Source organism: Protopterus annectens, chromosome 6.part0, assembly GCF_019279795.1.
Source record: "Protopterus annectens isolate FY-2018-M chromosome 6.part0, PAN1.0, whole genome shotgun sequence".
NCBI lineage: Eukaryota > Metazoa > Chordata > Ceratodontiformes > Protopteridae > Protopterus > Protopterus annectens.
Window position 1 is genome coordinate 720,389,256 of NC_056737.1, and position 12,008 is coordinate 720,401,263.

At 43.8% G+C, this 12,008-nt stretch overlaps 1 protein-coding gene across 1 annotated transcript in view; it reads left to right on the forward strand.

Moving 5' to 3' along the window:
* The window catches only part of SAMD4A (sterile alpha motif domain containing 4A), a 2,460,818-nt gene that overhangs the window by 1,214,503 nt on the left and 1,234,307 nt on the right, over window positions 1–12,008 (forward strand). The window lies entirely within an intron of this gene.

Genomic DNA, 12,008 nt, shown 5'->3' on the forward strand with positions numbered 1-12,008 from the left:
GCCAGTAGGGGCACATACACCCCTCCCACCATTAGCATAGGTCCCTGGCATAGGTTGGAGAAGGCCACTTCCTTAACCCACTTATCACCAGCAAATACCCATGCCCATTTGGCAACATTAGTCAACATGATCAAATCACCTAGAGTACAGCCATATTTTACATCAGTGAGTGGCTATCCCTGCCATGGCATGCAGTCTGTGATCCGTTTTCTCCTATCTTGAGGATACTGCACAACACAGTAAATACCCAAAGTGGTTTGTCTGTATAACTCTTCCCCCTATAGTGCACCATGTAGAGTCTGTGCTGCTGTCCACAGATCCATTCACTGTTTTTTGGAGGTGGGAGGAAAGTACAGATGTTATGTAGTCCTATCTCGCCGTAATTCTTGCTGGATGGGTTCGGAGCCAATATTCGGCTCCGACTCGTCCTATACTAAAGCTGGAGAGCTTTTTACTGGTTCGAGGCTAGCCCCTATCCCATGGTGCCTTACGGCAATTCCCCAGATCTCGTTTGCCGCATAAGCTTCGAGGTTGTGTCTTACTGGCTCATTGGCTAAGTAGAACGATTTTTTTACTTATTTAGTCCTTTTCTAGCAACTTTTTCTGTCATATATGTGTATATATATATATATATATATATATATATATATATATATATATATATATATCTTAATAGTTTCTTCTGTATTATGCGTCTGTTTTTTGAAAGTTTTCAACCCCTATTCCCCCTTAAGACTGTACAGCCCCTTTAAATTAGAGGGCCATAGTGCCTGTTTAAGTTGGAGGACCTTTCCTTCCTGTGTGTGTGTGTGTCTGACTGTTATAAAAAAAAAGAAAAAACTTTTCTTCTTCCTTACACTTTTATTTTTTAGTCTTTAACTATGTCTAAAGATAAAGATAAGGATCACAAGGATCATCGCCCTTCAGGCTTCAGAAAATGTCTCTTACAGACAGCCATACCATTTGCGTATATTGTCTGGGCGAAGCCCATTTACAGGAACCTTGCATCTTTTGTCACGCTTTTAGTACAAGAGTGTTAAACAAAAGGAAAAGAAAGCTTATTGTCAGGGGTCTCATGACGAGTTCCTTCCAGGAACAGCTGGAACTTGGTGAGGCAGCTCCAAAATCTTCAAAGAGAAAATCATCGGCCCCGACTTCGGAGCCGACCAAAAAGTCTAAAGCGTCAGAACCAAGGAGTTCCGGTTCTGACTCTGCTCATCTTCGGTGCAGTCTGTTCCATCAGTTCCGAGACAGTCTTCAGTACCAAAGGTCTTGCCTGACATCGAGATTGTATCTCCTATTTTGAGATCTCCTGTTTTGGAGAGAAGGAGGTCTCCTTCAGTCTTTACCAGATCCTCCAGGACCCTATCTGATGATGACATTGAGAGGGTGGTGAAGAGGTTGCTTTCGGATCCAGCTCTGGCTAGAAAATTGACCCCTCCAGACCCAAAGGTCTTGGAGCCGTCCCCAGTACCGATCACTGTTCCTCCTCCAACTGCTTCGCTCTCGGAGCCTATTATGTCAGGTTCCTCTGTCTACGACCCTTCGGCTCCGGGGATTCAGCCTGTTTCCTCAGAGCCAATTACTCTATCCTCGATGGCTCAGTCTAGAGCCGAGGGTTCTGGGAGCCGACGCTCTCGTGTCGACTCCGAGGGGGACAGTCACCCTGGGTTCTCTTCAGAACCGACCCTCCCTCTCGGAGCCTCGGCTCGACTCAGCTCGGCTCCCACTTCTGCATCTGAGCCATTCCCTCTTGCTAGGAGTCGATCATCCGCCCCCTCGGAGCGGAGGTCTTCTTTGGAGCAGGGCGGGGAAGGCTTTCAAAGCTATAGAGAAGGCTTTATCCTCTGCCAAAGCCATTCCTTTGGAACCTGTGTCCCGCCAGCAGCAGGCAGCAACCTCTTCCCCGCTGCCACCCTAACATCGTAGGGAACCAGAGGCCCAAGTAGCCCCCATTGGAGGCACTCCCTCTTCTGAGACCTCCCCAGATTATCCCACTGGAGAGCTCCCTCGGAAGAGGTTATGTAAGAGGAAACATGTCGACTCCCCTGAGTATGTCACATCAGACACTGATTTAGAGGAATCAGAAAGGTCCCCCAGATCTCCCTCTGAGGATGTCTCCTTCTCTGACATCCTAGAAATCCTTAGATAGAAGGGTGATTGGAAGACTTCTAACCCTACTGAGGATGAATCTGTGTATCTTGAGGCCTTTGGCTCCCGAGCTTCCACTTCTTGGGTGACACCACCTTATGACCAACTTTTGGGGGTCATTTTGTGGAAAGCATGGACCTCTCCAGATTCAGTGGAAGCCGTCCCGAGGAGACCAAACAAATTTATGACAACACCTGAGGTCAAGTCTTTCCTTAGCAAGGGAGTTCAAGTTGATGCTATGGTGGTAGCAGCGGCCACCAAGAAGGAATTACCTGAGACGTCGTCTAATATCCATCCTCCTAACAAGGAGTCCAGGACGATGGATAGGTACGGAAAGCGTACTTTTTCTTCAGCGGCATTTACACTAAGATCGTTGAATTACCTGACTCATTTCACTCGTCTTCAGAGGGATCTCTTGAAAGAGTTAGGAAATACCCTCCAGGGTTCAGTAGCTCTGGGTTCCATGGACAAGGTTTCCACGCAGCTCTCCACCCTTACTTCCACAGCTAACTCATCCATGAGGCTGATCTCATATGCAGCAGATGGAGCGAGCAGGGCAGCCACAGCAGGAATAGCTCTCAGGAGACATTCGCGGATGCGTCTTTGTAATTTTATGGAGTCATTCAAGTCTTCCTTCACTAACTTTTCGTTTGATGATTCATCTCTTTTTGGACCCCAAGTGAAAGAGACTTTGACTAGGTGTGAGCAGGAAGGAAAAACCTTATCTGCTATTGGAGTCCGTTTCTCTCTCCCATCCAGACCCTATCCCAAGGGTAATACAGGAGGGAAAATGTGGTTCCGCAAATCTCAAAAAGGTTTTCCTCAGGCACAAGGTCAACCATCCCCCAGGGGCAGAGGGGGAGGATATAATGGAAGACGCCGCCATCGCAGCAGAGGATGTCCGCAACATCAGGGAGACAGAGAAACTTTCTCTGATCGTCCCTTCCATCGACCCTGAGGGGTAGCCTGACTGTCCATCTCTGGAGGCAGTTGGGAGCGTATATCGCTGTACCCAAGCACCTGGCTAACTATCACTCAAGATCATTGGGTACACACAGTAATATCCAGAGGTTACTTGATTCCCTTTATTTCTGAACCCCCAACAAACCGGTCTCTTCCAGATCTCCCACCCATCCAACTAGACCGTGCAACATCAGAGGCCATCCCGTTGCTACAAAAAAGAGTCATCCAAGAATTCCCCGCAGAGCAAGTAGGATCTGGAACTTACTCTCGATTCTTTTTAGTTCCAATAAAGACAGGGGACTGGAGATCAATTCTAGATCTCAGCAGGCTCAACAAGCATGTAAGAAAATCAAAGTACCGAATGGTCACTCTGCAGTCGATATTTCCCTTTATCCGGAAAGACAACTGGATGTGCTCAATAGATCTCCAGGATGCGTACTACCACATCAAAATGACAGGCGCTCCAGGAGACACTTGCGCTTCCGGCTGGGAGCCAGCCATTTTCAGATCAGAACACTGCCCTTTGGCCTCACTACAGCCCCCAGAGTGTTTACCAAATGCATGGCAGTGGTAACGGCTCACCTGAGACGTCAAGGATTCCAGGTATTTCCGTACCTAGACGACTGGCTCCTCACTGCTACCACCAAGCATCAACTCATAAGGATCAGGGACAAGACTATCCTTGTGCGCCAGACTAGGCATCACTGTCAGCTTGCAAAAGTCAGTCTTTTCTCCCTCATAGTATATTGTATATCTAGGCTCAGAAATAGACACAACCACCATGTCAGTAAAGCTAACACAGGAAAGAGTATAATCTCTACGCAGTCAGATCGTATCCTTATTAAACAAACAAAGCGTCCAGGCCAGAGTAGTCCTTCAAGTCCTAGGGACTATGGCTTCCGCCATCTTATTAGTTCCTCTTGCTTGTCTACATATGAGGATTCTCCAATGGATGCTGTTTGCACAATGGTCGATGCAAGACCTTCCACTATGTCACCAGATATTAATAACAAACGCATGCAAAAGGGATCTGATATGGTGGTTACACACGAAACAACTTGTCATAGATCATCCACTTGTTCCTCCCCAAGAGAAAGCAGTTTTGACCACGGACACTTCCCAGATAGGGTGGGGGGGCATTATCTGAGAAAGACAGTCCAAGGTCCTTGGCAAAACCACGAGAACCACTTACACATCAATGTTCTGGAGATGAGAGCGGTGCTATATGCGTTGCAAGCACTTCACAGCTCCCTTCAGACTGGAACTATTGCGATTCAGTCAGACAACATGTCTGTTGTGTGGTACATAAACAAACAAGGGGGAACCAAGTCTTACCCTCTTTGCAGAGAGGCCTTAAGAGTTTGGAAATGGGCAATGGATACTCAACGCTTCCTGATAGCAATGCATATCCTGGGGAAATCCAACGTAATAGCGGACAAACTCAGCCAAGCAATTCTGATGCATCACGAGTGGTCCCTGAATCCAATGGTTGCGAAAGAGATCTTTCACAAATGGGGCCAGCCTTGCTGCAATCTATTTGCCACTCACCTGAACACCAAATGCAGCAGATACTTTGCCCTCATTCCCCATCCGGGGATGTCACCCAGGGATGCTCTAGTTCACGATTGGCCCCCAGGACTTCTCTATGCCTTTCCTCCCTTTCCACTCATACCCAAATTAATACAGAAAGCAAGACAATTGAGGAGTTCCTTGATCCTCATTGCTCCTTACTGGCCTCGACAAGTTTGGTTTCCTTTCCTGTGGCCCTACCATTTGGCGGAACCATGGATTCTGGATCCATCTCCAGATCTCCTGATTCATCAGTCGGGACAGTTCCTCCCCTCCATCCACACCCTCAAATTGACAGCATGGCTGCTCCAATTCCACGTATAGCCAGGTGCATTCCCTTATCCCCAACGGTCAAACACATCCTAATTTCATCCTATAAACCTTCCACTCAGAAACTGTATTCTAGCAAATGGAAAAGGTTTTCCCTTTGGGCTACGAACCAGGGCTTAGATCCATATACAGCTCCTTTAGAATCCATTTTATCCTTCCTAACAACAATTTTTCATGAAGGAGCGTCAGCCGCTACAATTAGAGTTCAGTTAGCTGCCATTTCCAATTTCTATTTTGGTTTCATGGGAAATTCAATCATGCAACACTCCCTCTGTAAAACCTTCTTAAAATGAGTTCTTCTTCTTAGGCCCCCAATAAAATAACCTTTAGAACCCTGGGACTTAAATTTAGTTCTCTCATCTTTGATGTCTGCACCCTTTGAACCATCCTCGTCATCAGACTTAAAATTGTTATCATGGAAAACCCTGTTCTTGGTAGCTATAACATCGGCTAGGAGTGTCTCGGAACTTCAAGCCCTAACTATTCGATCTCCTTACATTATCTTTCACAAGGATAGAGTCTCTCTTTGGACAAACCCTTCCTATCTCCCTAAGGTATGCTCAGGACACAACCTGAATATTACCATTGAGCTACCTGTGTTTTTTCCAAACCACTCTAATAAATCAGAGTACAGACTTCACCAGCTAGATGTCCACAGGATACTCAGATTCTATATACACAGGACCAAGGAATTCAGGAAATCTGATCAACTTTTTGTTTCCTTTTCTAACAAAAGGAAAGGCTTACCTGTGTCAAAAATTACTCTTTCAGAATGGCTTTCGGATTGCATATCCTTTGCTTATCAACAAGCTGGTAGGCAGTTACCGTTAAAAGCTAAAGGTCACTCTACTAGGGCTGTAGCTATTTCATGCGCCTTTAGATCTAGGCTCCCAATTGATACTATTTGTGCAGCAGCTACTTGGGTAAGACCACATGCATTTGTCACTCATTACTAATTGGATTTGGCCTCCCAGGACAGGTCATCCTTTGGGTCCACTGTGCTGAAGAGTCTCTTTGCTTAAACCACCCGGGATAAAGGTGCTAGGGACGGTGTCCCATCCAGCAAGAATTACGGTGAGATAAGGCTACATAACATAAAGAAGTTATGTACTTACCATAACGTTCCATGTTTATAGTCCATCTCGCCTATATTCTTGCTTCCCTCCCTCCAACCCCCTTCCCGTTTCTGGGGGTCTAGTGGACCTCTTTTTGGGGCTGCCTGACTTTGCTCTTTATTGTCCACCTGGAATGGATTATGTTTCTAATCCCTTCCTGTATTTTTACAGATTCTTTCTTATTATTATTACCTGATAGGTATTTATTACTTTCTTGCAAACTAGATCTGAGGAATTGCTGTGAGGCACCATGGGATAGGGGCTAGCCTCGTGCCAGTAAAAAGCTCTCAAGCTTTAGTATAGGCCGAGTCAGCCGAATATCGGCTCTGAACCCATCCAGCAAGAATATAGGCAAGATGGACTACAAACATGGAATGTTATGGTAAGTACATAACTTCTTTTTGTGTAAAATCTTACCATAACAGTAGATGTCCTTGCCTTCACTGCTGCAGTATTCTTAACTATATGGGATTCCCTGCCACAGAAGCTGGATGTCCGGCCAGTCTTACAAAGACTTCTGAATGTAAAAGGTATGTTGAATCTCAGCATATGCACCCTGCCTAACATAGGGCATAACGGTGATATTCATGCTTACCAAAAAACAGAACTGATTTCCCCAGGAGGAGCACCAGTCCAAGGAACCCAAGAGGTAATGTGTACATCCAGGAAAGTAAAGAACTAGGGGGATGGAGGAAGGGAGCGAATACTGCAGCAGTAAAGGCAAGGAGATCTACCTTTATGGTAAGATTTTACACAACTGTTCTATGTCCTTACATTCACTGCTGCAGTATTCTTAACTATATGGGAGAGTGTCAAAGCTCAAGAGGAAACTAGGAGGAAGGGGCAGAAGAATCCCATAAAAATACCATGAAGAACTGAACTACCAAAACCAGCTCTAGCTGTAGAGGTACCATCCAACTTGTAGTGCTTGATAAAGGTATGCACAGAAGTCCAGATGTCTGCTTCAAGGATAGAATTAGTATCTAAGCTTTTGAAAAAAGTACAGAAGAAGCCACAGATCTAGTAGAATGAGGCTTAATTGAAAAAGGAAGTTTTTTTCCATGAAAAGTGTAACAAAAGGAAATAGCCTTAGAAATCCAAGAAGAAATAGTCTGCTTGGATACAGCAGGCCCCAAAGATCTGAGATGAAAACAAAAAAATAACTGATCATATTTTCTGATAGCCTTGGCCATATCCAAATAAACTCTAAGTTGCCTATGCATGTCCAAAGTATGCAGCACCCTCTCACTGTCAGTTTGCGGAGAGGGGAAAAAGTAGGAAGATTAATAGACTGATTAAGAGATAGCTCATTAACCACCTTCAGCATAGAAGAAAGGTTAGAGTGCAAGGGCACTCTGTCCTCATGAAAAATCAAAAAAAGGAGGTCAAGCCGTAAGGGCCTGCAACTCAGACACCCATCTGGCAGAAGTAAGCGCTAACAAAAGAGCAGTCTTCCAGGAACAATGCTGCAAAGAAACTAAAACACCTAACTCAAAGGGAGCCTGAATCAACTTCTACAAAACAAAATTAAGATCCCAGGAAGGAGGAGCAAGCTTCCTGGGAGGTCTAATATTATGTACGCCTTTAAGAAATTATTTCACCTCAAATCTAGCAGCTAAAGGAGGAGGAAAAGGCAGACAAGCAGAGATAGCTGATAGGTGGGCCTTAATAGAAGAATAGGCCAAAGGGCAAAGCAGAGAACTGAAAACGCCAGGAAGCAACAGGGAAATGCTAAAACTTCCGAAAAGAGTACAGATCGGAATATGAAGATAAGCATCCTTGACATCCAGAGACACCATATAGGCCTGAGGGAGCATGAGAGGAAACTGAGTCTGAAGGGACAACATCTGAAAAGAATGAAGGGACAACATCTGAAAAGAAGGTACGTTTAGAAGTGTTTAGATGAGAGAAGTCTAGAATAGGTCTCCAAGTGCCCTCTTTTCTGGGCACTAGAAACAGTCGGGAGTAGAACCCTTTCCCCATTTGGGACTCAGGCATCTCTTGAATATTCCCAAGACAAGAGATCTTGAAGAACCTCTGGTGAAAAAGGAAGAAGTTCCTGAGGAGGCTGAGGAATTCCCATAAATGGAGGATGGGATTTCCACACCATGAAGTACCCTTGACAAATGATTGACAGAACCCTAGATTCCTGAGTGATCTGAAACCAAACCAGAAGAGAAAGAGAAAAGCGAAGAGAAGGAGGAATGTGACTGGGAAGGGACGGATAGTCACACAGCACCTGGTTTGTCCAGAAAGGAAGGCTTCAGAGTCCCTGAAAATTGAGTAGCTTTAGTAGGAGGAGTCCGTTTGCCACTCTTTTAACCTTTAGTGAAAGGACTTGATTGCCTACGAACAAAGGCAGACTTAGCAGGGTAGTTCCACTGAAATTTAGGCACAGGAGAAACAAACACGTTTACGTTCCTGTAAGGCATTACCCTTATCTTGAAGGGACTTAAACCAGCAGCAGCTTTCCCAAACAAAAGTTTAGAATCCAGGGGGGCATCCATCAGCTTAGCTTTAATATCATCAGGTAGAGATTGAAGCCAAGAATGCCTCCTCATAACTAAAACAAAAACAGCACCCCTTGAAGAGGCATCCACCGCATCATAACTACATTTATTAGAATGACGAACAACTTGAGAGGAAGTCCCTAGCAAGGAAAGAACAGACGTTTTCTCCTCAGAGCCTGGAAAATCAGAAATAAGTTGACAGGCGTGAGAAAGAAGAGCCAACACATACCTAGACATATGGGTGTGGCAATTAATAGGCCTTAAAGCTAGGGTAGCAGAAGTGCAAACCTTTTTGCCTAGCCTGTCCATAGTTCTGCTGTCCTTGTCAGAAGACAATAACTTGGATGAAGAAAGCCATTGAGACAGCTTATCAAAGGCTACAGACACTACCAAAGGGTCAGAAGCAGGACAGTTATATAGAAAAGAAGAATCTTCAGAAACCCTATAAAATCTATCAGGCTTCTTGATAGCAGGGGTGAGAGACTCAAGCATCTAAGAGGCATTGGAGAAAGCATCCAGTAAAGCAGCCAAGACAGGATGAATAGCTGCGGGTTTAAGGAGTGTCCAGCTGCAACAACTCATAGTACTTTTTACAGATATCAGAGGCCTAAGTACAATTTCACCTAAAGAAAAAAAAAAAAAAATCCGTCATCCTAGAGAGTGTGTCACTAAAGGAAATTTCCTTCAAAGGAACATCAGGACTAATAGATTCCTCCTCCTCTGACACTCAGTCCAAAGGAGAAGGAATTTGAGTAGAATAAGGTAGGGATTTGTCAGCAGAATCTAGCTCATCCTCAGAAGAATCCTGGTCTCTAGGCCTTTTAAGAGGAGTAGAGGACCAAGGAGAAGCAAGAACTGAAACCCCATGAAGAGGCTCTAAGGACATTATGGCAGAAAATAATCCCTGAGTAAAAGCCTTCCACTGACTTTGTGGATGTCTAGAAGCAGAAGAAACACGTTTAATTTTTTGTTTCGCTTTTAAGGGAATGTCCTGAGAAGGCTCAGATCCAAGACTGTTGAGAACCATAGCAGGAACTTCTTCCCCAACTAGAAACTGAGGCACTCCCCTAGGCCCCTCAGGAAAAATCAACCATGGTTCCCTCTGAACGTCCAAGATGGATGCCTGCAAAGCCTCTTCGGACATGCTGCCAGCCAGATCCTCACCGGCCTCCAACACTGTCATGGCTGAGAAATATGACAGCACAGCTGGACAAGCCTTTGGGTTTGTAACAACCTCAGGAAAAACACCTGGCAGAGGCTGGACAGCAGGAGATTTAATTCGTACCTTTTTCACATCCTTCTTCCCTAACAGCTGACCTTCGAGGCAGGAGATTCCTTCCATAGTATCTTTAACGAGTAGCCTAAGACACTGGTTCTCAAGATAGAAAGGGAAGAAAGTTTACTGCGAAGGGTTTTCAGAAAAAATGCCTGACAAATAGAACAAGACGTATGGTCATGAGAAGCACCCAAGCAAAAAAGACACTTAGCGTAGTGGCCTGTATGGGGAATCTGTCTCTCACAGTGGCATTTACCCTTCCTGGATGACATTAACCTCAAGGAACACAAAAAAACAAGAAAAAACAAAATCTCTAATGGGGCACTTATCTTGCAAAAACAACAGACAGGTGTAGGAAGTCCTTGGAGAATGAAAATGTGTTCATCTGGCAGAAGATGGACGCAGGTAGACAGGCCAACGGTGTAAAAGATATGCTCAGACTGGCGGCAAAGAAGTTCTGTTTTTGGTAAGCCTGACCGTCACCTTTATGCCCTGTGTTACACAGGATGCATATGGTGATGTTCGGCAAACCTTTTAAATTTAGAAGTCTTTGGAAGACTGGCCGGATGTTAGGCTTCCACCACAGGGAATCCTATATCGTTAAGGGTACCGCAGCAGTGAATGTAAAGACATCCCCATAGAGACACAGGGAGAACATGCAAACTCCAAACAGGCATTGGCTGGAGGTCACGAGTGAACCTTGTACCTTGTGCATGGGAGGTACAGACCTTAACCATTATGCTAAGTGGTTTCTTGTTCATTGCAGGATTTCCAACCCTGACAGAAGGAAGTGGCACACCTAGATACCATACACCTTCTTCAAAAGACAACTGTCCAAGAAGTTACATTAGACCAGAGAGGGTCCAGAGTTTACTCCTGATTCTTTAAGATGTCCAAAAAGACAAGGTACCTTTAGTCAGTTTTGGATCTCAGTGGACAAACCTTTAAATGAGGAAAAACAGATTCCAGATGGTGGCAGTGCAAGCTATCTGTTTATTTCACAAAACAACTTTCATCATATTCCCAGAATCTACAATACAAATCTTATATACTCGGCCTTTGCTGATGACTTAAATACATACTTCCAACTCCCCACTACTGACCTCCCCAAAATGCTTAAAGTTATTGATGAGTTCTCGGTAGTTTCAAATTATAATTTAAATTTAAACAAGTCACACATATTTCCCCTCAATCCTATAGGGCGTAAAGAATTGTACTTTCCTATGAGTGAGATCAAAATAAACTACCAGATAAAATATCTAGGAATAATATTTACTTCAGACTTCAAAGATATTATAAACAATAACCTACTAACTACATGGACTAGTATTCAAAACGATATGGATAGATGGAAGAACATTAATATGTCTCTGCTGTCAAAAGCTAGTGTTGTCACGATGAATTTTCTACCAAGAATACTCTTTCAATTAAATGCTACCTTTTCAAATATTCCCCAAAACTTCTTCCTTGCCATGGAAAGAGCTATATCAAGATTTTTATGGTATCCCAAATCTACCAGAATTCAATATGCAAAACTTGTACTCGCCAAAGATAAGGGGGGATTGGGGTTACCTGATTTTAAGCTTTACTATAGTATAATTACTGTATACAGACTAATACAAATAATAAACTATGACTCATATATAAATAATTGGACACCCCAGTGGACCAAAATCTGGTATGAACAGTTGAAATCCCTTGGCTGTAATATCAAATCCTTACCATTCTTGAATTTAAACCAGGCTAGCATATACACGAAGAATGTACCCCAACTAATTAAAAACATGATTCTTACAACACAGAAACTATTTAAATCATTGCAATTAGCTGACGCTTTTGCCCTTATACAACTGTTACACCTAAATCCTAATTTACTAATAAATAATAAACCAGTAAATCTAACAAACTACCCCCTGATAAAAGGCTACACAATATGGGATATATACCAATGGAAAGACTCTAACACGGAGCAAATGAGACTTGAACTCAAACTTCCTATGAAATATAGTATTATCCTTAACCAACTTCATCATCTTATAAATGCTAAATTCTCACAAATACACACTGACTTACAGAACATAGATTTAGTTAAAT